Source organism: Chiloscyllium plagiosum, chromosome 5 (genome assembly GCF_004010195.1).
Source record: "Chiloscyllium plagiosum isolate BGI_BamShark_2017 chromosome 5, ASM401019v2, whole genome shotgun sequence".
NCBI lineage: Eukaryota > Metazoa > Chordata > Chondrichthyes > Orectolobiformes > Hemiscylliidae > Chiloscyllium > Chiloscyllium plagiosum.
Window position 1 is genome coordinate 36,280,631 of NC_057714.1, and position 27,051 is coordinate 36,307,681.

At 40.7% G+C, this 27,051-nt stretch overlaps 1 protein-coding gene across 1 annotated transcript in view; it reads left to right on the forward strand.

Annotated features, from left to right (window-relative positions):
• Positions 1-4,936: 4,936 nt before the first annotated feature.
• LOC122549803 (thrombospondin type-1 domain-containing protein 7A-like) overlaps positions 4,937-27,051 on the forward strand; it is a 589,911-nt gene continuing 567,796 nt past the window's right edge. The window contains exon 1 of the mRNA XM_043689852.1: positions 4,937-5,005. The gene's annotated coding sequence lies outside the window, so the exon portion shown is untranslated. The remainder of the gene's footprint in view (positions 5,006-27,051) is intronic.

Below are 27,051 nucleotides of genomic sequence, written 5' to 3' on the forward strand. Positions count from 1 at the left end.
AGTCTAGCAGGAAAGACAGTAGAACAGCAATGGCAGAAGTTTCCAGGAGTAATTCAAGAGACATAGCAGAGATTCATCCCGAGGAAAAATAAACATACTAAAGGGAGAATGAGGCAACCATGGCTGACCAGGGAAGTCAGGGACAGTATAAAAATAAAAGGGAAAGCATATAATGTGGTGAAGGGCAGTGGGACGTTAGAGGATGGGAAAGCTTACAAAGATCAACTGAGGACAATGAAGAAAGAAATAAGAAGGGAGAAAATTAAATATGAGGGTAAGATAGCTGGTAATATGAGGAAAGTTGTAAGAGTTTCTTTAGATAAATAAAGGGCAAAAGAGAGGCAAAAGTAGACATTGGGCTGCTGCAAACTGATGTTGGAGAAGTAGTAATGAGGAAAAAGGAAATGGCTAAGGAACTGAATAAGTACCTTGCATCAACCTTCACAGTGGAATACACAAGTAATATCCCAAAAGTTCAAGAGAGTCAGGGGTGGGGGGTGGGGGGGCAGACATAGCTATGGTGGCCATCACCAAGGAAAATGTGCCAGAAAAACTGAAAGGTCTGAATGTGGATATAGCGCCTCAACCAGATGGGTTATACCCTAGGGTTCTGAAGGAGATAGCTGAAGAAATAATGGAGGCTTTAGTAGTGATCCCCCAGGTATCACTGGAGTTAAGGAGGGTCCCAGAGGACTGGAAAATTGTTGATGTATTCCACCCCATTTAAGAAGGGAGCAAGGCAAAAGATGGGAAATTATAGGCTGATTAGCCTGACCTCAGTCATTAGTAAGGTTCTGGAGTACATTGTGAAGGATGAGATTTCTGAATATTTGGACATGCATGGTAAAATTGGTCAAATTCAGCATGGTTTCATCAAGGGGAGGTCATGCCTGACATACTGTTAAAATTCTTTGAGGAGGTATGAACTAAGGAAAGCCAATGGATGTTATCTATTTGAACTTCCAGAGGGCCTTTGATAAGGTGCTGCACAGGAGGCTGCTGAGTAAGATAAGGATCCATGGTGTTAGAGGCCAGATACTGGCATGGATAGAAGATTAGCTGTCTGGCAGAAAGCAGATAGTGGGATAAAAGGGTCCTTCTCAGCCAGTAAGAGTCCACTAGAGTCAGTGCTAGGACCACAACTTTTCATTTTATACATTAATGATCTGAATGAAGGAACTGAGGGGACTCTGGCTAAGTTTGCAGAACATACAAAGATAGGTGGAGGTGTAGGTAGTACTGAGGAGATGGGGAGGCTGCAGAAAGATTTAGACAGGTTAGGAGAGTGGGCAAAAAAGTGGTGGATGAAATATAATGTGAGGTCATGCACTTTAGTTGGAAGAAAAGAGGCATGGACTATTTTCTAAATGGGGAGAAAATTCAGAAATCTGATGTGCAAGGGGACTTGGGAGTCCAAGTCCAGGTTTCTCTTCATGTAAACTTACAGGTTGAGTTAGTAGTTAGGAAGGTAAATACAATATTGTCATTCATTTCAAGAGGACTAGAATATAAAAGCAGGGATGTACTTCTGATTCTTTATAAGGTTCTGGTCAGGAGAAAGTGAGGACTGCAGATGCTGGAGATCAGAGCTGAAAATGTGTTGTTGGAAAAGTGCAGCAGGTCAGGCAGCATCCAAGGTACAGGAGAATCAATGTTTCAGGCCTTCCTGAAGAAGGGCCTATGCCTGAAACGTCGATTCTCCTGTTCCTTGGATGCTGCCTGACCTGCTGCGCTTTTCCAGCAACACATTTTCAGCAAGGTTCTGGTCAGACCACTGTTAGTGTACTGTGAGAATTTTGGATCTCAACCTCAGGAAAGATGTATCAGCCCTGGAGTGGGTCCACAGGAGATTCACAAGAATGATCCCAGGAATGAAAGGCTTAACATATGAGGAATGTTTGAGGCCTCTGGGGCTATACTCAATGGAATGCAGAAGAATGAGGGGGGATCTGATTGAAACATTCAGAATGTTGAATGGCATGGACAGAGTGGATGTAGGGAAGATGTTTCCATTGGCAGGAGAGACCTGAGGGCACAGCCTTAAGTAAAGGAAAGACCTTTTAGAATGAGATAAAAAGAAACCTCTTTTGCCAGTCAGTGGTGAATCTGTGGAACTCATTGCCAAGGAAGGCTGTAGAGGCCAGGTCGTTGAGAATATTTAAAACAGAGATAGATGATTTCTTGATTGTCAACAGGATTAAAGGTTACAGGGAGAAAGAGGGAAAATGGGATTGAAAAACCTATAAGCTATGATTGAATGGTGAAGCAAACTCAATGTGCTGCATGGCTCAATTTCTGCTCCTGTGTATTATGGTCTTATTTTGAAACAATTCAAAGGGCCTGTACTGCGCTGTATTCTTCTATGTTCTATGTTCTATGTTTGAATGGTGAAGCAAACTCAATGTGCTGCATGGCTCAATTTCTGCTCCTGTGTATTATGGTCTTATTTTGAAACAATTAACATGTATATCTTAGAGTTTAAAAACCTCATAATATACCTTTGAGTGAAAAATGTCTGGCTGCATTGTGTCCAGCGGAAAAATGGCAAAGATTTGCTGTAATTGACAAGGAGATGGCAGTTAAGCAGAAGAGATCACACAAAGGTTTGTACTTTCCTACCTTGTACTGATGAAACTCAACGTCACTGACTTTGCAGCTTGAACTAATTTTCCACTCAGCTCGGTCAGGTGCTGCAGGGCTGCATGGAAAGCATGGTTAGTTTTTGAAAAAAATATTTTAAAGTATTCTGGGGAGATACCAAGTACAGGGGTCAATGAGGAGAAATAGAATGAATATAACAGTGAAATTGGACGGTTAGAACAGAAAAAGTCTCTTAAACGATGTGATTCACTGCCAGGTTAGATATGAAACAGACACAATATTTGGCAGAATAGAGTAGTTAATCATTGCAGAAAAACAAGAGTTAATACAATCTGGAAACAAGGAGGATTTCACTTCAATTCATACTGAGGTTTATTGCTTAATCTGGGAAAGGACAGAGTAATTTCATGAAATGGAGAAGTTTCATTTGTTGAAAATGTATTATTTGATAAGCTGGCAGATCAAATTTTTTATAAATATATATAGTATCCTTTCAGTGTGGAAACAGACATTCAGCCAAACAAGTCTGACATGGTGGCTCAGTGGTTAGCACTGCTGCCTCACAGCACCAGGGTCCTGGGTTAAATCCCAGCCTTGAGCGACTGTCTGTGCAGAGTTTGCACATTCTCCCTGCGTCTGCTCCAGTTTCTTCCCACAGTCCAAAGGCGTGCAGGTTAGATGAATTGGCCACGCTAAATTGCCCATAATGTTCTGGGATATATGGGTTAGGTGTATTACTTAGGGGCAAATGTGGAGTAATAGGGTAGGGGAATGGTAGGTTATTCTTTGGATAGTCGGTGTTGACTTGTTGAGCCAAAAGGCCTTTCCACACTGTAGGGATTCTTCGATTCTCTTCAATGAAGTCCTCACCAACCCTCCAAAGAGCATCCCACCCAGATCCTTCCTGTAACCCTGCATTTCCCATGGCTAATGTATCTAACCTGAACATTATGGATAATTTAGCATGATCAATACACCTAACCTATACATCTTTGGACTGTGAGATGAAACCAAAGCACCTGGCAGAAACCCACACAGACACGGGGAGAATGTGCAAACTCCACACAGTTGCCCAAGACGAGAATCAAACCCGGGTACTTGGTGCTGTGAGGTAGCAGTGTTAACAATTGAATCACTGTGCCTTTACACATTTTGTCGAGAGTGTGTTGCTCAAAAAGCACAGCAGGTCAGGCAGCATCTGAGGACCAGAAGAATTGACGTTTTGGGCATAAGCCTAATGAAGGACTTATGCCCAAAACGGCGATTCTTCTGCTCCTCGGATGCTGCCTGACTGGCTATGCTTTTCCAGCAACACACTCTCAACTCTGATCTCCAGCATCTGCAGACCTCACTTTCTCCTGTACCCATTTTGTGTACAGAATAAAATCAATAACTTGTCTTTCTTCATCATTGAATTTGTAATTATTTATTTTTCACTTAGAAAGTGATTCTTAAAAATGTTTTAATGATTATGATTTTCAAGTTGTTTTAATGTCAATTATTCGGTTTACATGCAAATTGTTAGTATTTGAACACGAGTCACTATTTGTTTATTTTAAAGGTTATTTTTATTAGCTCAACAAAGAAATAATGCATGGCATAAAAATTTATTATTACCCTGGTACAAATGCCAGGACCAGAATACCAGGATTCCAAGGGAAATATTTTAAAATGCCAATTCCATATTAAGATTAGTGTTATTGAAGTATTATATCAGTATTCATTTTCCAAATCCTACAATATATAGTATATTTTTATCCAGCTCCAAATGACCTATTTTGGCAACAACTCAACAATATATACATCTTTAAGCATTTCAATGTAAGCTTAAGCTGTAATGGAACAGGATTTTTGAATATTTATTTGACTATAAGTCTGATGTTCTAAGTTAACTCTTCTTAGCTGCACTTTTTACATCACATGGTAAACAGTTACATAATTATAACATAATGAATAGCTAGTATATCATAATTGAAAACAGTAATTCTATATGTAGTTAATAATGACAGTTCATGTGCTCCTGTTCTCCATTCATTTAAATGCTGTTCCTTTTACAGAAATAGCACAGCATTGGCAGACGTTTTATACTAATGCACCAATTGTTTATCGTACCCCTTGTGTTTTCACTTTATTGGGTGGAACTGATCCAAATTTAAGCTTATGGATTGTTCATTGCTTTCGCTTTGTGGTCCTGCTCAGCTGCCTTTTAGGGAAAAAAAAGCACAGGAAAAAAAAGCACAACTGCATTGCAGATACAGTGAAGGTGAGAAGTCAGGAAGCAAATGGGCAAACACTGACAGTTCACATTGCTATGGATTGATACAAGAAGCACCAGGACTGATGTATGAATCACCGCAAGCTGAAGGAAGAATCTCCTATCTTGTAATCACTTACTGTGAAAATGGTAAGGATCATATTTCTCCTGTGATTTAAAAGAGCTACCATTAATTGCAGTACAGCTCAGTATCACTAATACATGATGAGCTCAAGCTCTTACCTGGTTCGAATAGTTGTCAGCATCCTCTCAGCTATTTAACTACATTTTAAAATATGTTTGTAAAATGAAAGGAGAGTAAAGGTTTATTTTAGCAGTGGTTAATTTTGTACTAATTACCGATAATGAAGAGGTTTTTAGTGTTGTAGGTAAGAATTCATGCACGATGAATGAAATGTGCAAATTATAATGAGCATCACTTGTCCACTACTAGTACCTTTTAAGGTAACATCTATAAAGTATAATCTCTGAATTCAGCTGCAGATCCTTGGATAGCTTCCTCTTTGCAAGAAAAAATATAGACATATTAGAAATCCTTTTATTGGAATCAATTTTGATCTCTTTTGTCTGATGTCAATGAATCGTAATAGCCAGATGAATGATTGGTAACTCTTGCCACCAAGAAAACTGTGAAGGACCTATTGTAGACATATTTGGCAGTGAGATTAATGTGCTCCTGATTTTTGAGAAGATTTGTAGCTCAGGTTGATGATAAGTATGTAAGTTAGCTCGCTGAGTTGGAAGATTTGTTTTCAGACGTTTTGTCACCATGACTAGGTAACATCATCAGTGAAGCGCTTCACTGGAGACTTACATACTTACCCATGTGCTCCCTTAACGTAAGTAGGGGTCTCTTGGTCTTGCAAATTATAAGCAGAATTACAGGGGAACCTCAATTATACGAATGAGATGGGATGGGCACTATTTTGTTCGGATAATCGATTATTCACTTAATCGATTAAATTCCTTTCCTCTGGGGCTCAGAGTTGTTAAAGTCTGCTCCCTGTTCAGGAGACTGCAGCAGCGCACAGAGCGAATCCCCTCTGACCCGCCCAGCACTGCCCTCCCCCCCAGTGTACCCCAGTATCCACCCCGTGCCCCCTCTCTGGGGCAGCTGGACTGTACACCAACAAGAGTGCTGCAGCTGCCTTTCTGGAGTAAGTCTCCAAATAGTGCGTGCACACACACACAACTTTTTACTGCACCTTTATGACAGATTCCACGTTTGCCATCTACAGAACAATGTTGGAGAGATTATCTGGGGAAGGGGGGTTTAGGGTACACCCCTGTGTAGAACTCCAGGGAAAGTGTGGGGAGAGAGAGAGAGGGCGGGAGGTCAGTCGTTTGGAGACTGTGCCTGTTTAATCACTGTAAATAAAAGATGCGCTCACTGTTGGAAATAGATCTTTGATGTAATGTTTCTATCGGGACCTCGAGATCTCCTTCGGATAATCCGATTTTGGATAATTGGTATTCGGATAATTGAGGTTCCTCTGTTTCTACTATAAGTCAGAATTGACCTCAAATGTTCACTTGCAAAAGTGAACTTTTGTCAGGATGACATTTGTAAATCTGTAAATTGTACGAAATCTTTTGATATGAGCAGCCAAAATTCAATAATTTAACTGAATGTTCATGATAATGATTGGTAACAATTTTTATTCATTCATGGGATAGAAATTTCACTGGACGGTATTTATTGTCTGCCCCAATTTTCCCTTGAGAAGATGTTGCTGAGCTGCCTTCTTGAACCACTGCAGCCATGCCCTGTAGGTTGACCTTAGGGAGGAAATATCAAAACATTGATCCAATGACAGTGAAGGAACTCCAATATATTTCCAAGTCAGAATGGTGAGTGGTTTGCAGAGGAACCTGTGATGGTGCTGTTCTTAGGTATCTGCTGCCTTGTCCTTCTCGGTGGAAATGGCCATAGGTTTGGAAGGTGTTGTCTCAGAACCCTCAACAAATTTCTGCAGTGCATTTTGTAGATACTATTCACAGGTGACGAAGGGAATGGATGCTTGTGAATGTGATGCCAAGCTAGTGGGTTGTTTTGTCCTGAAGAAGGGCCTGTGCCCGAAACGTCGAATCTCCTGTTCCCTGGATGCTGCCTGACCTGCTGTGCTGTTCCAGCAATAAAGTTTCAACTTTGATCTCCAGCATCTGCAGACCTTACTTTCTCCTCGTTGTTTTGTCCTGGATGGTATCAAGCTCCTTGAGTGTTATTGGAGCTGCACTCATCAAGGCAAATGGGGAGTATTCCATCACACTCCTAACTTGTGTCTTGTACATGGTGGACAGGCTATGGGATGTCAGGAGCAGAGTTACTTGCCATAATATTCCTAGCCACTGACCTGCTGTCATAACCACTCTATTTAAACAGTGCATCCAATTGAGTTTCTGGTCAATGGTAACCCCAAGGATGTAGATGGTGGAGGTAACACCATTGCAAGTTAAGGGTTGGTGGTTAAATTGTCTCTTATCTGAGATGGTCATTACCTGACATTCATGTGATGTGAATGTTTCTTATCAATCCAAGATTGGACATTGCCCAGATCTTGCTGCATTTGAACAGGGACTGCTTCAGTCAATGAATGCTGCCTTAATGTCAAGGGCTGTCAGTCTAACCTCATTCATAATTTTATTTTCTACAGAATTGTGCTGCATAGGAAGAAGTTTTGTTTTCTTACAATGCTATTAGGGAGTAGCTAGTTTTGCCGAAGCATAAATATACTTTAGAACGTGGTGGTGAGCCACCGTCTTGAGCTTCTGCAGTCCTTCTGGTTAAAGTAATGCCTGGATTTTGATTCAGCAATGATAAGGGAATGGCAAGGCATTTCTAGGTTAGGATGATACATGACTTGGAAGTAAAATTGCATGTAGTGGTAAGGTCGTGGATTTTGAAAGGGTTTGAATGGTGAGTTGCTGCAATACATCTCATAGATGGTGCAGACAGCAGCCATGGATCCCTTGCAGTAAAAGCAGTGAATAGGGTGCCAGTCAGCTTTGTTAGAATCTTTGAAGTGTGGAAGCAAGCCATTTGCTTCATTAAGTCTGGGCCAGATGGGATTTATCATAGGATACTCTGGGAAGCCAGGGAGGAGATTGCCGAGCCTTTGGCATTGATCTTTAAATCGTCATTGTCTACAGGATTAGTGCCAGAAGACTGGAGGGTAGCAAATGTGGTTCCCCTGTTCAAGAAGGGGAGTAGAGGCAATCCTGGTAATTATAGACCAGTGAGCCTTACTTCAGTTGTTGGTAAAGTGTTGGAAAAGGTTATAAGAGATAGGATTTATAATCATCTAGAAAAGAATAATTTGATAGTCAGCACGGTTTTGTGAAGGGTAGGTCGTGCCTCACAAACCTTATTGAGTTTTTTGAGAAGGTAAACAGTTAGATAAGAGTAAAACAGTTAGATAAGAGTAAACCGTTGATGTGGTGTATATGGATTTCAGCAAGGCGTTCAATAAGGTTCCCCACAGTAGGCAAACGTCGATTCTCCTGTTCCCTGGATGTTGCCTGACCTGCTGCCCTTTTCCAGCAACACATTTTCAGCTCTGATCTCCAGCATCTGCAGACCTCACTTTCTCCTATTGTACAAAATGCGGAGGAATGGGATTGTGGGGGATATAGCAGTTTGGATCAGTAATCGGCTTGCTGAAAGAAGACAGAGGGTGGTGGTTGATGGGAAATGTTTATCCTGGAATCCAGTTACTAGTGGTGTACCGCAAGGGTCGGTGTTGGGTCCACTGCTGTTCGTCATTTTTATAAACGACCTAGATGAGAGCATAGAAGGGTGGGTTAGTAAATTTGCAGACAACACTAAGGTCGGTGGAGTTGTGAATAGTGACGAAGGATGTTGCAGGTTGCAGGTTACAGAGAGACATAGATAAGCTGCAGAGCTGGGCTGAGAGGTGGCAAATGGAGTTTAATGCGGACAAGCGTGAAGTGATTCTCTCTGGTCGGAGTAACCAGAATGCAAAGTACTGGGCTAATGGTAAGATTCTTGGTAGTGTAGATGAGCAGAGAAATCTCAGTGTCCAGGTACACAGATCTTTGAAAGTTGCCACCCAGGTTGACAGGGTTGTTAAGAAGGCATACAGTGTTTTAGCTTTTATTAATAGAGGGGTGATAGATATAGGACAGATGTCAGAGGTAGTTTCTTTACTCAGAGTAGTAAGGGTATGGAATGCTTTGCCTGCAATGGTAGTACATTCGCCGACTTTAAGTGCATTTAAGTTGTCATTGGACAAACATATGGACGTACATGGAAAAGTGTAGGTTAGATGGGCTTCAGATTGGTATGACAGGTCGGCACAACATCGAGGGCCGAAGGGCCTGTACTGCGCTGTAATGTTCTATATATTTGTTCTAAGTCCACACCGACCTCCTGAAGAGCATCCCACCCAGATCCATTTCCCTACCCAATTCCTGTAACCCTACATTTCCCATGGCTATTTATCCCTGGACACAATGGGCAATTTAGCATGGCCAATTCACCTTAACTTGCACATCTGTGGGAGGAAACCAGAGCACCTGGAAGAAACTCAAGCAGACACGAGGGGAATGTGCAAACATCACACACTCAGTCACCCTAGAGTGGAATTGAACCCAGGTCCCTGGCATTGTGAGGGAGCAGTACAAACCATTGAGCCACCATACCACCCCAGGTTTGTTTGTTTTGTCTTGCTTGATGTTAAGTTACTTCAGTGAATTTCACGTCCAGGGAAGACAGTAGCTTTCCATTTCTGACCTGTGTGTTGTCAACAGTGGACAATCTTGGGAAATCAGGAGATGAATTGATCACGACGTAATACTTAACCTATAAATTACTCCTGTAGCTGCAGTGGGCAGAATTTCATCAGTCTCAGGAGGCAAGAATACAAGGAAGACAATGAGAATCAGACAGGATCTCAGCCCCAAGGTGGGGGTGGTTAATTTAAATATACAACAGTCTTGTCAAGGGCCAGTTAACCAGACCATTAACAAGATACAAATGCAAGATTGATCCCCTACCCTCTACCGAAAATGTTATACTGCCAGACTAATGAACATGGCACAGAGTGGAAGCTTTTTTTAAGCAAAGAGAGGACTGCAGGTATGGAAGCTCATATGGTCTAGGAAACATATTTTGCTCAGCAATGGAACTTAAAAAATAACTCTTGATTAAAAACTGTAGATTACAGGGCCCCTGTTTGTCTTGGCAATAGCCACCACTCCCGACTATGTCACTAAGATGCCAATCCTCAAGTTGAATGTTAACCCCATAATTTTGCTTGTGTGGTTCATACAGACTGTATTATTTTTAACTGTATTGGGAGTGAGACACTTTGTTGACATGCAAGCACTATAACAAATTTAGATTTTCCTTATTCACTCTTGTAAATATCTAAGCATCTTTCATTAGGTATGCAACTACATTAGTCAATTTATGAGTACACAATAAGATAACCCAAATCCAATTGTATAATGATGCCATTATTTCTTGTATTTCTTAAATTTGTCTCAGTAAGAGTAAAAGGAATGGTCAATTGAGGATGAATATAAATCAATAAGTTGTTTTATTTCACAGCAAGTGAATGTTACAAGCAACATTTATGATCAAATTCACTTGGGAATGCTCAGTAGAAGATTGTAAACTTTGGGAAACCTGCGTTATCTTTCAAAACAGAGTTCTGAGCATGTTTCACACACACAATTTATCCATCAAAATTTTGCATCAGAACTTCTGTTCAGACACTTATTTAAGCATGTGAATTATGATTCCACTTTGCTTTGTGGCCTAATTGTTCCTTTCAAAGCTCTGGCATCTCATTTAGGAGAAAGTGTGGACTGCAGATGCTGGAGATCAGAGTCGAGAGTGTGGTGCTGGAAAAGCACAGCAGGTCAGGAAGCATCTGAGGAGCAGGAGAATTGACGTTTCGGGCATAAACCCTTCATCAGGAATAGGCTGGCGGGGTTGAGAGATAAATGGGAGGGGGAATAGGGCTGGTGCAAAGTAGCTGGGAATGTGATAGGTGGATGAAGGTGGGGGGGAGGGAAGGTGACAGGTCGGAGAGGGCGGAACAGATAGGTGGGAAGGAAGAAGGTCAAGAGGGCGGTGGCGAGTTGGAGGCTTGGGACTGGGATAATGTGGGGGGAGGAGAAATGAGCCCACAAGCCTCATTCCTGATGAAGGGTTTATGCCCGAAATGTTGATTCTCCTGCTCCTCAGATACTGCCTGGCCAATTGTGCTTTTCCAGCACCACACTCTCTACTCTGGCACCTGATTTTTCAATTTCAGTTATAGATATGATCGGCAAAAGCATTCTGGATGGTGTCATTTCTAGTGATATTTAGAAATCCACATTGATCCCATGTGGTTGCAGGGTCCCAAAGCGGAAGATGAGGCATTAAATGACAAAACTGGTGAAATCCACATTGATCCCATGTGGTTGCAGGGTCCCAAAGCGGAAGATGAGGCATTCTCCGACAGGATGCCATCTTGCAGATCATTTCACAGAACATCTCTAGGACACCAGTACCAACCAACCCAACTGCCCTGTAGCCGAACACTTTAACTCCCCCTTCCACTCCACTAAGGACATGCAGGTCTTGGGCGTCCTCCTTCACCAAATCCTAACCACCTGACGCCTGAAGGAAGAAAGCCTTATCTTCCGCTTTGGGACCTGTAACCACATGGGATTGATGTGGATTTCACCAGTTTCCTCATTTTCCCTCCCCCCACGTTATCCCAGTCCCAAACCTCCAACTCGCCACTGTCCTCTTGACCTGTCCATCTTCCATCCTACCTATCAGCTCCACCCTCTCCGACCTATCACCTGCATGCCCCCACCTTCATTTACCTATCACATTCCCAGATACCTTACCCCCAGCCCCATCCAGCTCCCATTTATCTCTCAGCCCCCCAGCCCACAAGCCTCATTCCTGATGAAGGGTTTATGCCCGAAATGTTGATTCTCCTGCTCCTCAGATACTGCCTGGCCAATTGTGCTTTTCCAGCACCACACTCTCTACTCTGGCACCTGATTTTTCAATTTCAGTTATAGATATGATCGGCAAAAGCATTCTGGATGGTATCATTTCTAGTGATATTTAGAAAGACTATTGACTTCTTTCATGGTAAATAATCTCTGATTTATTTGGATTGTCCTTATGCTACTTTTGAGTTTTTGGACACTTTTGGTTGCTGGAACTGATAATAATTGTAAAGATAAATTGGTGCATTGGAGAAACTTTGCCATGAGGCTTCTGGCTAACCGATAATCCATGGGACTCTGCTTAAAATTCCATTTTGGCTGCAACAGGTAGAGGAAGGACTTAGAGCTAACATATGAGTAGGAATAAGCTATTTGGCCCCTTGAGCCTTTTCTTCCATTCAACTAGATTATGGCTGATATTTTGCCTTAATGCCATTTTCTCATATTAGCTGTGTATTCTTTGACATCTTTCAACTTCTAGAAATCTAACAATTTCTGTCTCGAATATACTCAATAGCAGAACAACCATAGTCCACTGGGGTAGAGAATTCCAAAGGTTCACCACTTGTCAGTTCTAAATGGTTACCTCTTATTCTGAGGCAATACCCCCTCATTCCAGACACATGCCCCCAACCAGCCTGTTGAGACAAGTGAAGCATCCTTCCTGCACCCATCCTTCCAATTCCTGTAAAATATTGTAAACTTCAGTGAGAGCATTTTCTAGTCTTCTAAACTCTAGAGAATATAGACCTAATTTCTTCAATCACTTTTCATAACAAATTTCTTCCATCCCAGGAATCAATGTGGTGAATCATCATTGCATTCCTTTATCGCAAAAATATGCTTTCGTCGGTTAGGTGATCAGAACTGGGACATAGTAACCCTCAGGTTAAACCATGACCAGTTGTCTCTCTCAATGGCACAGCATCCCTATTGTCCTCTTGGACTATGGCAACTTTGCAATCAAAACCATGCACACTACATCCAGATGTAATTTCACCAAGGCACTAAACAAGTCCAACAAGACTCTTTCTTCCTGTATGTACTCATATTCTCTTGTAATAAAATCCACCAAACCATTGATTTCTTAATCACTTGCTGCAACTGCATGTTAGCTTTCAGGGACTTACAAAAAAAACTATTCAGGTCCATTTGTGCATCAACACTTCCCAATCTCTCTTCTTGTAAGAAGTAATCTGTATTTCTGTTTTCTACCAAAATGGTGAAATTCACATTTTTCCACATTATATTCCATCCACTACGTTCATTCCCATACACTTAGGAAAAGTATACTTGAGACCTTTTTGCAGCCCCTTCATACTCCTCACAACTCATACTTGCATTTAGTTTCATGTCATCTGCAAATTTGGGAATATCACATTTAATCCTTGCATCCAAATTATTGACATATCTTATTAATAGCCAGGGCCTAAGAGCTAATTCTTGTCATACCTCAGTAATTACAGGCTGCCAACTTGAGAATAACCCATTTATTTCTATCCTTTTTTTTCTGTCCATTAATCAATTCTTAATCCATGTCAATGTCTTCACCCAAATCCATGGGCTATATTTTTGTTTACTTTCCTCCTGAAAGTCCAAATGCATTACATCAACTATTGCTTATCAATTCTGTTGGTTACATCTCAAAACATTCAAACATATTTTTCAAACATTATTTCCTTTGTTGGGTCTGCTCAATCTCATAATTGTTTTCTGGGCATTCTCCTATCACACTTTTGTACTGATGTCAGGTCAACGGATCCGTACAATCCCTTTCTTCTCTCTTTCAGCTTTTTTTCAAATAATGAGGTTATGTTATGTACCTTCCAATCTGCAAGAACCATTCCACAATCTATAGAATTCAAAAGATGGCCACCAATGCATCCATTATCATTTTAGCCACTTCTTTCCATACCCTTGGATATAGATCAAATGGTCCAGGCAGTTTATTAACTTTCAGTTCAATTAATGTACTACTTTGTACTAATACTAATTTCTTTCAATTCCTCACTTTCATTAGTCCCTTGATTTTTCTGTGTCTGGGTGTTTTTTTTTGTATCTTCCTCCATGATCATAGGCACATTGGGCTGAATCTTACATTTTTCACCCAGTCTCAGCTTTGTCCAGCTTCGTGGAACTTTTCTGTCATTCCCAGGGCCTAACAAGTTTTCTCACCACATCTTAGTAAACCTGCCTTATTAACTATCTACCCTGTCCCAATACATTTCTCTTGCATAATTCTAGCCCTATTCTGCCATTCATTGTGCCCAGAACAACTCATCACTGTCAGAATATCCTGAAATGGACTGGCATTGCTGGAGATGGCATCATTTTTAAAAAGCTGTTGTGCAACTGGACAAACACATGAGTCTGGTGCTGTCCTGCACAGTTCCTGACATTTGCTCGAGATAAGATGGACAGGGAGAATTGATGCCTTGTCATTGATGGAGCAGAGGCAGAACAACTTCTTCCCCCAGAACTGGCCATGGAGGCAACGACATCAGACCATGCCAGCCTGATACAAAGTTACCACCCAGAACAGTGCATTCTCAACCATCTGGAGGAATGCATCATCATGAAGGAATGAGATGAATGACCTACTAGACTCCATCATCATGACCCACCAGTTCTCTGCAACCGAGCCCACCTTCCACCAAGGCTCTCACTCTATCACTCTCACTGTCACCTGCAACGTCATCCCTTACTCGCTATCACTCACCCCAAATCTCAACACTACTCACCGTGCATGCTGTCTATTCTGCCTACTCATTAATTCTGAACTATAATACTTTTGAATAATTCAGCACTCCAGCAGTTAACATTGACAAGTTTGCAGGTTTGCATTAATCAGAAGGTGCTGCAGTTTGCATCATTGGGAAACAATGTCCCTAACTGAATATTCAGCTGGTGCGCACCTACATGTAACCCACTTTATTTTTCAGCTACCCAGTGCCCCAATCTGTGCTAGGCCTAAGTATTCTAATGCTCATTCTGGTGTTCCATTTTGGAATGTCATTCCCTGAATGGCTTCAAATCGATATATAACGAGTTTCTGTTCTTCCAATTAATAGTTTTAAGAGAGCCCTTCTCAATGGCTCAAGAAGCTTGGTCCAAAGAAAACTCTCAAGACTTTTTTCATTTGTTCATGGCATGTTAGCATCTCTGGATAGGACAGTATTTATTGCCCATTCCTAAATGTCTTGAGAGGTTGGTGGTGAGGTGCCTCCTTGAACCAATGGAGTTTTTTTCAAGTAAGTATACCCACACTGTTATTAGAAATGGGGTTCCAGAACACAGAGTCATAGAGATGTACAGCATGAAAAACAAACCCTTCAGTCCAACTCATCCATGCTGACCAGATATCCTTAATTAATTTAGTCCCAATTGCCAGCACTTGGCCCACATTCCTCTAAACCCATCCTATTCATAAACCCATCCAGATGCCTTTTAAATGATTTAATTGTACCAGCCTCCATCACTTCCTTTGGCAGCTCATACCATGTACCACCCTTTTCATGAAAAAGCTGCTCCTTATGTTCCTGCTAAATATTTCCCCTCTTACCGTAAATCTATGCCCTTGTGTTCTGACTCACCCACCACAGGGAAAAGACCTCATCCATTTACCCTATCCATGCCATACATGATTTTATAAACCTCTATAAGGTTACCCCTCAGCTCCGATGCTCCAAAGAAAACAGCCCTAGCCAATTCAACCTCTCCCTGTAGCTCAAATCCTCCAATCCTGGCAACATCCTTGTAAAACATTTCTGAACCCTTTCAAGTTTCACAGCATCCTTCCGATAGGAGGGAGACCTGGACTGCACACAGTATTCCAAAAGTGGCCTAACCAATGCCCTGTACAGCTGCAAGATGACCTCTCAACTCCTACACTCAATGCTCTGACTAATAAAGGACAACATACCAACTCTTTCTTCACTATCCTATCTACCTGTGACTCTACGTTCAAAGAATTATGAACCTGCACTCCAAGTCTCTTTGTTCACCAACATTCCCCAGGACCTTACCATTAAGTGTATAAGTCCTACTAAGATTTGCTTTCCAAAATGCAGTACCTCTTATTTATCTAAATTAAGGTCCATTTGCCACTCCTTGGCCCATTGGCCCAACTGATCAAGATTCCATTGTACTCTGAGGTAACATTCTTCACTGTCCAGTACACTTCCAATTTTGGTGTAATCTGCAAACTTACTAACTATACCTCCTTTGTTCACATCCAAATCATACTGTATGGAAACAGACCCTTCAGTCCAATTCATCCATGCCAACCAGATATCCTATATAAATCTAATCCCACTTGCCAGCATTTGGCCTTATCCCACTATTCATAAACCCATCCAGATGCCTTTTAAATGCTGCAATTGTACCAGCCTCCACCACCTCCTCTGGTAGCTCATTCTTTATACACACCACCTGCTTTGTGAAAATGTTGCCCCTTAAGTCCCCTTTATATCTTTCCCCCCCTCAACCTAAACCTATGCCCTCTAGCTTTGGTCTTGCCAGTCACACGGAAAAGACTTTGTCTATTTACCCTAACCATGCCACTCATGATATTATAAACCTTTATAAGGTCACCCCTCAGCCTCCAATGTTCCAGGGAATACAGCCCCAGTTTATTCAGCCCCTCTCTACAGCTCAAACCATCCAACCCGGTAACATCCTTGTAAATCTTTTCTGAATCCTTTCAAGTTTCAAAGCATCCTTCCTACACAGGAGTGAAGGAATAACAATATAGTTCTTTATGGCTATGAAAACAAAATCAACTGAGGATGCTATGTCTTCACCATTTCATGAAGTGTGGAATAAATAGAATGTGAGTTATAAGGAGGATTTGGTGTTTGGATATCAAAATCTTCAATGACCTCCAACTAGTAGTTGAGTTCCACACAGTTGATATCCTCACAGCCCATTAAGGGCCATCAGGTTCTCCCCCATGTGACGGGGATATTGTGACATAGGTTTGTAGAAGAGTGTTATTATTTGATGATTTGGAGATGCCAGTGTTGAACCGGGTATACAAAGTTAAAAATCACACAACACCAGGTTATAGTCCAACAGTTTGTTAGGAAGCACTGCTTCCAGAGTGCTGCTTCTTCATCAGGTGGTGGTGTGTGAATTTTAACATTATTATTTGATAACTTGGATTGAAAACTGTGGGAAAGTTGGATTTAACTTTTCAGTTCTGTGGATATGACTGACTTTCTTTTTAACAAAGTTCAGAAATTGAACAGTGAACTAAAGACAGCTTATCTGAGAAAGTTAAATAATTCAATTAGGTCCTGGGATTAATGACTGAATGTTTACAAAGTTGAGTTTATAACCTACATTGAAACATGTTGTTAGAGGTCACTAGTAGGTGAGTTCAGAAAAAAAAAGTAATTTCCATAGATGGCCAATATTTTTCAGGAGAAAGTGAGGATTGCAGCTGCTGGAGATCAGAGCTGAAAGTGTGTTGCTGGAAAAGCACAGCAGGTCAGGCAGCATCCAGGGAACAGGAGAATATTTTTCAGCCTGTTGAAGTCTCCATGCTTTGAAAATTGGTAGTAATGTCTCGGCAATCAGAATTAAAACATTGTCTTCAGGCAATCAGAGCTGAAAGTAAGCTTTAATCTGCTTCAGTGGTACAAGGAAAAAGGCTGGAAAACTTTGAGTAAAAAATGAGAGAGTTAAGATAATAGTGGTATATTTCAAAGAATATTGGCAGCCTCATAACACTATGACAACCAAGCTGCAAAAATGAAACTGCATGATCTAGTTAGGTGTTACTCTGAGATCTGAGTTGTCCAGTATTACCATGAACTGGGATCATAAACATTTGAATGCCTTCTATTTAATTTCTGCTGTCTCTGGTTATGCACCATTATGTGCTACATGAGAAAAGGTAACATGTCAGTGATTGGAAAACAAGTAGTTTGTTTGATATAGTGTACCAAGTTAAATATTTTGCGATGTGGTTGTGAGTATTGCAGGAATGTTTAGCACATATGAAGGTGAGATGAAGTAAATGAATATTAGGCTCAATTAATAAAGATTATTGTTGGGTGTGTGATGACTTGTTCTGTGGTTGAAGCTATTAGTGGAATTGTCCAGGTGTGCCATTGGAAATACCCTTCTCTTACCCATTTATCTGAGGTCATCAAATATCTTGTGGCACTACATCCAGGTCCGTGGGGCTTGCCCTCTATGACTATCTTTTCCCACTGTGTTTTATCCATGTGTCTAAATGGTATCCTTCTCTCCCACTCTCCACCCCAACAAATGCAGGTCAACCCTTCTCCTACATACATCCTCCATTTAGACCTAAAAAGCTGAGAGTCTATTCTTTCCCCTGCTTGTACAGTTTCGCACTTTTTCCCTTATCATATTCTCTTCAAATTCAACTCAACCACAATGCATCTCAAAGGCTGAGGCTAAATTTAAGTAGCGAGGGTTAACTTTAAATGGTACCAGCTATGAATTATATCAACCATCTGCTGATGTGTCCAACCAATGAACAGCACATTTAGTGTGGTGCATATGCTGAGATCATTCAACTGAGTAGACAGTTGCCACTCAGTGTGGTGTTCATTTTCAGGGACAATGTAATTGAACCCCCATTGCTCCCAATAATCAAGGAAACTGGAATCAGGAAGGGAAGCAAAATTAAACAAGACATTCAGAGGAGAAAAATAGGAAGTTTTATTTTTAACCCAGAGATTGTGCAGCTGTTTGTGATCACAGCAGAGATTGTGCCAACATTTAATATATATCATTAGGTTGAAGAAAAGGAGAGTAAAGAAACATGGCAAAAGTGTAAGGTTGTAGGAATGGTACTGCTTTTTTATATAGGATCATTATCTGTATAGTCCATGTTGATATTACGATTTTGAAGTCATTTTAAAATTTTGCCGGGGGTGGTGCGCAGGCTTTCTCTGTAAGTATAAATCTTAGTTTGAAAGGCTTAATAGAGATGAAACATTGGAAGAAACACATCCATGTGATGGTGCATTAAGTATGAATGGGAAATTATTCACTTTTATTTCCAACTGGGATTCAATCTTGCAAACTGTATAGAAAGCTAATGTTTTTCTTTATCTCTTGTCACTTGGTGGCATTCAGTCTAATAGCTTCTCAGCTCTCTAAATGCTGTACATCTTTGAACCGAGACAGCAAGGTTAAATCTTGCTTTTATCGATTATTTACACAACATGGGACACTTGATAAGAACCAAGAAATGGAAGCATTTGATTTTTGACTATTCCTTCTTGGGGGACATTGAGAATAGTTGCAATATTTTTCAACATCTTGGCTTAGATCAGTTAATTAAGCGCAGGAAAATAATTTAACCAATATTTCCCAGCCCATATTTTCCAACCATCTGCTTTGAAGGTAGACATCAAAGTTTTCAGCCCCCTTTCATACTGTTCATTTGCAACACTAAAACAGCTTTCCAGCTCCAGTCAAAGTCACTCACTGCTGGGCACATAATAATGTGTCTCTTTTTTACATAGGTTGATAAGTCACACATGCTTAGAAGAGAAATACTATTATGTTGTATGGTTGCATTTAGACAGAGCTAGAAAAACAAATAAAAGCTAAATATGAACAGTAGAAGTAAGGATTACACACACATTTTATTGCTGAATATTATGTACACAACTCAGGCCACCTCAAAGCCATTTATAGTCAACAAAGTTCTGTAGAAGTATAAACATGCTACAATTTAGAAAGAACAACAGCCAATATGAGCATAGCAAGATCCCACACACGACAGTGTGATATGGCTAGGTGTTCCATATGAGTGATGCTGATAGAAGTGTCAGTTTTCGCTTGGATACTCACTCTTTAAAGCACTGCCATTGGATCTTTTACATCCATCTAAGAAAGCAAAAAGAAACTCAGTTTAACAATCCCATCTGAAAGACAGCATTTCTCACAGGATAGCATGTAGTCAAGTATCAGTCAGTACAGGCTTTTTGTTTAAACATCAGTTGAAGGCTGGTATGGTCTTTTGATGGAGGCACATAGGTCTTCTCTACTTCCAGTTAGTCAGGTAATATGGGGTTAATGTAACCTGTATATCGTCCTGCTGTGTAATAACCCATATTCGTTGAAATAAAGGTTCCTTTTCTCCTCAGTCTTAATGTGGCCCCTCCTCCATCACATACTACTGAACAGCCATTTAGACTAACACAGGAAGGAGGATTGGTCATAGTGCGCTATCATATACACCAGCCATGAATGGGTGGCACCCAGACATCAGAATATAACATGATAACAATGCTAGACATTAAATCATAATATAACATGTTGGCAGTGATGGGTACCCATGTATAAAGTCCCGAAAAGGTTGACTGGAAAAACAATCCAGAAGAACTTGAAGAAAAAGAAGAAAAACCGTTTACAGCTAAGTAAGTTACCACATTAAAAACATTGTAAATTTAAGAATGGCACAGCTAGTTTTTTTAGGAACTTAAAGGGTTTAAACAGATATTAGGAAAGCATGGGCTTGAGGAAGCAGGAACAGCCTAGAATTTGTACTCTGAGGTGAAAAGGCAGCAAGTCCAGGGGAAAAAAATTAACAGAAAAGCCACAGAAAAGCCAAAGTCACAGATGGGGAGAAAGGAAGAGATCTCAGTCAGGATTTAGGGTGGCATGGTGGCACAGTGGTTAGCACTGCTGTCTCACAACAACAGGGACCTGATTCAATTCCAACCTTAGGTGACTGTGTGGAATTTTCACTGGGTACTCTGCTTTTCTCCCACAGTCCAAGGATTTGCTGGTTAGGTGGATTGGTCATGCTAAATTGCGATGTGGTGTGCAGCCATGGCAAATACAGTGTTACAAGGATAATGTGGTAGCTGGGTCTGGGTGGGATGCACAGAGGGTCTGTGCAGACTGAATGAAGCAAATGGCCACTATCTGCACTGCAGGAATTTTGTGATTTTGCTGCAGAATCAACACATATCAGGCCTTGATCAGTAAACTAGACTTCTAAGGGAAAACAGTGAAAAGCTTACCTGGGTAACACAGAAACCAGGCTTGGAGTCCGGAAGATTAAATGGAAGTATTTATCAGTAAAATAAACAATACCGCAGTGATAGTTGGGCACTATAATCGTCAACTACAAAAATGAAAATGGGGTAAATTTTTTATTTATTAGAAAGCAAACATATTTTAATGGTGAAAAGAGCATAAATAATTCATTTCCTCAAGGGAAAAAGGTCTGGGTCATACCAAGGGTGAAAACTCTCCATTTTGCTCAAAAAAAGGTAGAAACTTCCCAAGAAGAAGCAAAAAGAAAGACAGCACCTCTTTGTGTTGATTCTTCTTTTGAAATGTTTAAAATAATTGATTGCACTTTGTGTCATCTTCATGATTATCATTGTCAAAGATAAAGTGAAAACCTAGAGGTGACAATGTCGGATGTTGAACAATCACCATTAACAGGGAAAAGGTGCTTGGAAGAAGAAAGGCTGGCAGGCCCACAGGGTCAGACAACCCACATCATAGGTTCCTAAAAGAAATGGCAACATAGCTAATAGATACAGTGGTTATAATCTTCCAAAATTCTTTAGATTCTGGAAGGATCTCAGTGGATAGGACAATAGCAAATGTAATAACTTTATTCAAGAAAGACGCGAGGCTGAAAGCAGCAAAATTTGGCCTGTTTGCCTAACATCAGTCATTGGGAAGTTGCTACATTCCTATTTTAAGGGAGTTATAAGAGTCATAGAGTCATACAGCACAGAAACAGTCCCATCAGTCCAACTCGTCCATGCCATTCATGTTTTCAAAACTAGACTAATACCAGTTGCCCGCATTTGGCCCATATCCCTCTAAACCTTTCTTATTCATGCATAATATTGTAACTATATCTGCATCTACCACTTCCTCTGGCACTTCATTCCACAAACGCACCACCCACTGTATGAAAAAGTTGCCCGTCAAGACCCTTTTAAACTTTCTCTTCTCGTCTTAAAATTATGCTCTCTCGTTTTGAATTCCACTCCCCTTGGGAAAAAGGCCTTTGCTATCCACCTTATCTCTGCCCCTCATGATTTTAGAAACTTCTATAAGGTCACCCCTCAACCTCCTAAGCTCCAGTGAGAAAAGAGCTGCCCTATCCAGCCTACCTTACAATTCAAACCCTCCACTCCCAGAACATCCTGGTAAATCTTTTCTGCACCCTCTCCAATTTAATAATATCCTTCCTATAGCAGGGAAGTCAGAATTGTACACAATACTCCAAAAGTGGCCTCTTTAATGTCCTGTACAACCACAACGTCCCAATCCCTACATTCAATGGTCTGAGCAATAAAGGTAAGCATACCAAATGCCGCCTTTACCTCCCTATCTACCTGTAACACTACTTTCTCGGAACTATGCACCTGAACCCCTAGGTCTCTCTGTTCAACAATACTCCCCAGGGCCATATCTTTAACTGCATTAATCCTGCCCTTGTCCTTACCAAAATGCAACATCTCACATTTAACTAAACTAAATTAATCTGCCACTCTCCAGTCCGTTGGCCAAATATACAAGATTCCTTTATAATCTTAGATAACCTTCTTCACTGTCCACAATACCACCAATTTTGGTGTATTCCACAAGCCTACTAACTATGCATCCTATATTCTCATCCAAATCATTTATATAAATGACAAACAACAATGGACTCACCAACAATCCTTGTGGAGCAGCACTGGTAACAGGCCTCCATTCCGAAAAATAATCCTCCATCACCACCCTCTAGGATATTTAGAAAATCACAATTTAGTCTGACAGAACCAAAACTGCTTTGTGAAAATAAATTGAATTTAGGTAATTTATTAGAGATTAATTACAAAATAACATTCTAGTGGATAGAGAGAAACTTGTGGATGTGGTATATTGGATTTCCAATAAATATTTGATAAAATGCCTTATCAAAACCTGCTGTACAAGATTAAAAGACCCATGCTATCTCTATTAACATAGATAAAGGATTAGTTTGTTAACAGAAGTCAGAGTAGGGTGAATGGGTTTTTTTTTAAGTTGACAAATTAACTAATGAAGTGCAACAGGGATTGATTCTGGGTCCTCAACTATTTGCAATCGAGGCCATTGTACTGGGTGAGGAGACCAAATATATGATAGCTGAATTTGCTGTTGACACCAAAATAGGAAAGAAAGTAAATTGTCAAGAGGGTGTAGAGAATGTGCAAAGAGATGTGGACATGTTAAGTGAGTGTGTAAAAATTTGGTAAATGGAGTTTAATTTAGGTAAATGTGAACTTCTCCATTTTAGCAGGAAGAATTAATAATAGTATACTATCGAAATGGTGAGAAATTGCAACACCCAATATTACAAACAGATCTGGTTGTCTTAAATCACATACTGTTCACATGCAGGGTGAGGGGAATAGTGGTATTGTCACTAGACTAGAAAGTCAGAACCTTGGGCTAATGTTCTGGGGACAGGGATTTGAATCCTACCATGGAAATTAGTAAACTTTGAATTCAATTTAGAAAAAAAACTGTAATAGATAGCTAGCCTAATGGTGACTATGTTATTAATATTGATTGTCATTTAAAAATCTATCTAGTTCACTCATGTCTTTAAGGGAAGGAATTCTACAATACTCACTTGACCTCGGCTACATACAAGTCCAGATCCACTGCAGATGTAGCTGATTCTAAGCCAGCCTCTGAATAGCTAGGGACAGGAATAAATGCTGGTCCCACTGTGGCAATCACATCCTGTGAACAAACATAAAAGTTACAGCAAGTAGTTAGGAACAGAATATTATCCTTTACTGTGAACAGAACGGAATAGAAAAGTAGGAAAGCTTTACTGCAGCTGCAGAGGACAATGGTGAGATTTCAGCTGGAGTATTCTGTACAGTTTTGGTCTGCTTGCTTAAAAACAAAATATAATTGTCTTAGAAACAATTCACATAAGTTTCTCTTGGAATGAGGATCTAATTTTCTGAAGAATGTTTGAACTGGCTATCACACCTTTACCTAATGTGCTGAATTTAAACTTCAAGCTGCTATGCTGGAATTTGAAACCAGATCATTAGTTTGACTCTGGAATGCTAACCCATTAAGATGACTTTTATACTGCTACATCCAGTGTCAAAAAAAGTGTGGGCAATTCTTTAGCGCATGCTTTGAGAATAGAAACATGACTTGTATGTTGATAAAACTACATAGTTGGAGAGAAATGATCCAACTCTCAACAACAAGGATAAAAGCCTGGAAAGTAAGTTGGAAAGCTACTAAATGGTGGTGGCCCAAATTTGGATTATTGGAACACAATAATAAAATTAATAGTAGAATGGACAGAGTAAAGTACTCTTTACTTCACAGATGTATTTTAATCCACTTGCAGAAGAGGACTCAAAAGAGGACACGCATTTTTTTCTGCTTCCTTTACACAAACCTGGAAATCTGAGGATTTTCTTCATGATGCGCACTTTATCTCTAGCAGCAAATCTTTACCTGATGTGGTAATGCTTAAAATATCTCTTGTAACATAAGAAACTGGATTGTGGGAAATTGTGTATTGAAGGAGCCAGCAGATGTTTATTACAGGTCACTTATATATACAAATATTACATACACTGGCATGTCCATATCTGAGTTAATAACATACATCCATCAGCATGTCATGCTTCAAGTGGCCCAAGTTAAGATGGAATCTGACACCTTTATACAATCAGGTCACATACTATGATACCATCATGAAATCATAAACATGTCTGTTTAAAGGTCCATTGACATATTAATAGTGATAGATTCAAAGTTTGTGAGAAGATTTATAGCTTGGGTGCATGTTGTTGTGGTTCTGTTCGCTAGGCTGGGAATTTGTGTTGCAGATATTTCGTTCCCTGTCTAGGTGACATCCTCAGTGCTTGGGAGCCTCCCGTGAAGCGCTTCTGTGATCTTTCCTCCGGCATTTGTAGTGGTTTGAATCTGCCGCTTCCGGTTGTCAGTTCCAGCTGTCTATTGCAGTGGCCGGTATATTGGGTCCAGGTCGATTGTCCTATGTAGTGTTTTGTGCAGTCCTTGCATGGGATTTTGTATATTATGTTGGTTTTGCTCATGCTGGGTATCGGGTCCTTTGTCCTGGTGAGTTGTTGTCTGAGAGTGGCTGTTGGATTGTGTGCTGTTATGAGTCCTAGTGGTTGTAGGAGTCTGGCTGTCAGTTCAGAAATGTTCTTGATGTATGGTAACGTGGCTAGTCTACATAGGACACTACATAGGACAAACAGGAAGACGGGATAACACCGCTATTATAGGACAAGCCAAACAGAGAACAGGCAGGGAATTCCTAGAGGCATGGCACTCATCCACAGATTCTATCAACAAATGCATCGACCTGGACCCAATATACCGGCCACTGCAGCGGACAGCTGGAACTGACAACCGGAAGCGGCAGAGACAAACCACTATAAATGTCGAAAGAAACAACACAGAAGCGCTTCACAGGAGGCTCCCAAGTGCTGAGGATGTCACCTTGACAGGGGACGAAACATCTGCAACACAAATTCCCAGCTCAGCGAACAGAAGCCCAATAATTGTGATAAAACATTACAGTACTGTTTCTTGAATGAAATTGCAAAATAGTGTCAAAATATTAATAGGCTTCTTTAGAAAAATTGTATTCCTCATAAAAAGTAACATAAGGGAACATGAAACAAAATTGAACAAGCTAACACTTGTGATAGAAATCACTATAATATTGATAACTTCAACCGTTCACCAAAATATCGCAGAAAATAACTTCTGGATTTAAAATTAGATCAGAATTTTTTTTATTTAACCTATATTCGCACAGTGGCTCAGTGGTTAGCACTGCTGCCTTAGAGCACCAAGGTCCTAAATTCAATTCCAGCCTCGGGTGACTGTCTGTGTGGAGTTTGCACATTCTCCCTGTGTCTGCGTGGGTTTCCTCCGGGTGCTCCGGTTTCCTCCCACAATCCAAAAAATGTGCAGGTGAGGTGAATTGACCACGCTAAATTACCCATAGTGTTAGGTGCATTAGTCAGAGGGTTGGTGTGGACTGAAGGACCTGTTTCCACACTGTAGGGAATCTAATATTTCCAATTAACCTATTCAGAAATACTATTATCTCTGGAGCAGATGGGTCTTGAACTCAGGCCTCCTTGTTCTAGGGATGCTATCATTACACCAGAAGACAGCCAGTCTTCCCTGAACTGACTCTGTAATGGCAGGATTCAAAACTATGTGGGGAAAATCCTAGTGGCTTTCAAGTCCATCAGCTTAACCACTCAGCCATGACTACAGAGCCCTTATTGGAGGATTTCAAACGTTATAGAAGGATTGAGGACAGGGAAGCATTGCTAAGAATGTTGAGCTAACAATTAATAATTGACAATGGAAGAGATGATCTGAGTCAATTTAGGTAGAAATCTATTTGGGGGGGAAGCTAATTTACGTCTTCTGCTTTGAAAAAAGCAAAATAGACAGACAGTGATTGAAAATGTTGGTGATGATAGTGTCTGACATTTAATGCCCCCCATGTATTTTTCTGATGGACATATAAATAGTGAGGAACGTGCCACCTTGAAACCGACACAAAATGAAATAAATTTTGAAATTGTGACTCCAGGCTCATTCTAGAAGCCTGACTCCAAAATCCAAGTATGAATGTACCTTCCAATCATATACCTTCCAATTATGCTTAGAAGATTCTGAGTGGCCTAATGAATGATCCTTAAAACAATGACTTGGGACTGTTCATAACATACTGCTTCAAGTTTGAAGTATTCAGTTTTGTGGGTGTGTGAAAATCAGGACTTCTTCACTTTAAGTGTTAACAAAAAGCAACTCAGTAATCAGTGCTAACAGGATAAAAACAATGACTGCAGATACTGGAAACCAGATTCTGGAATAGTGGTGCTAGAAGAGCACAGCAGTTCAGGCAGCATCCGAGGAGCAGTAAAATCGACGTTTCGGGCAAAAGCCCTTCATCAGGAATACAGGCAGAGAGCCTGAAGGGTGGAGAGATAAGCGAGAGGAGGGTGGGGATGGGGAGAAAGTAGCATAGAGTACAATAGGTGAGTGGGGGAGGGGATGAAGGTGATAGGTCAGAGGGGAGGGTGGAGTGGATAGGTGGAAAAGGAGATAGGCAGGTAGGACAGGTCATGGGGACAGTGCTGAGCTGGAAGTTTGGAACTCGGGTGAGG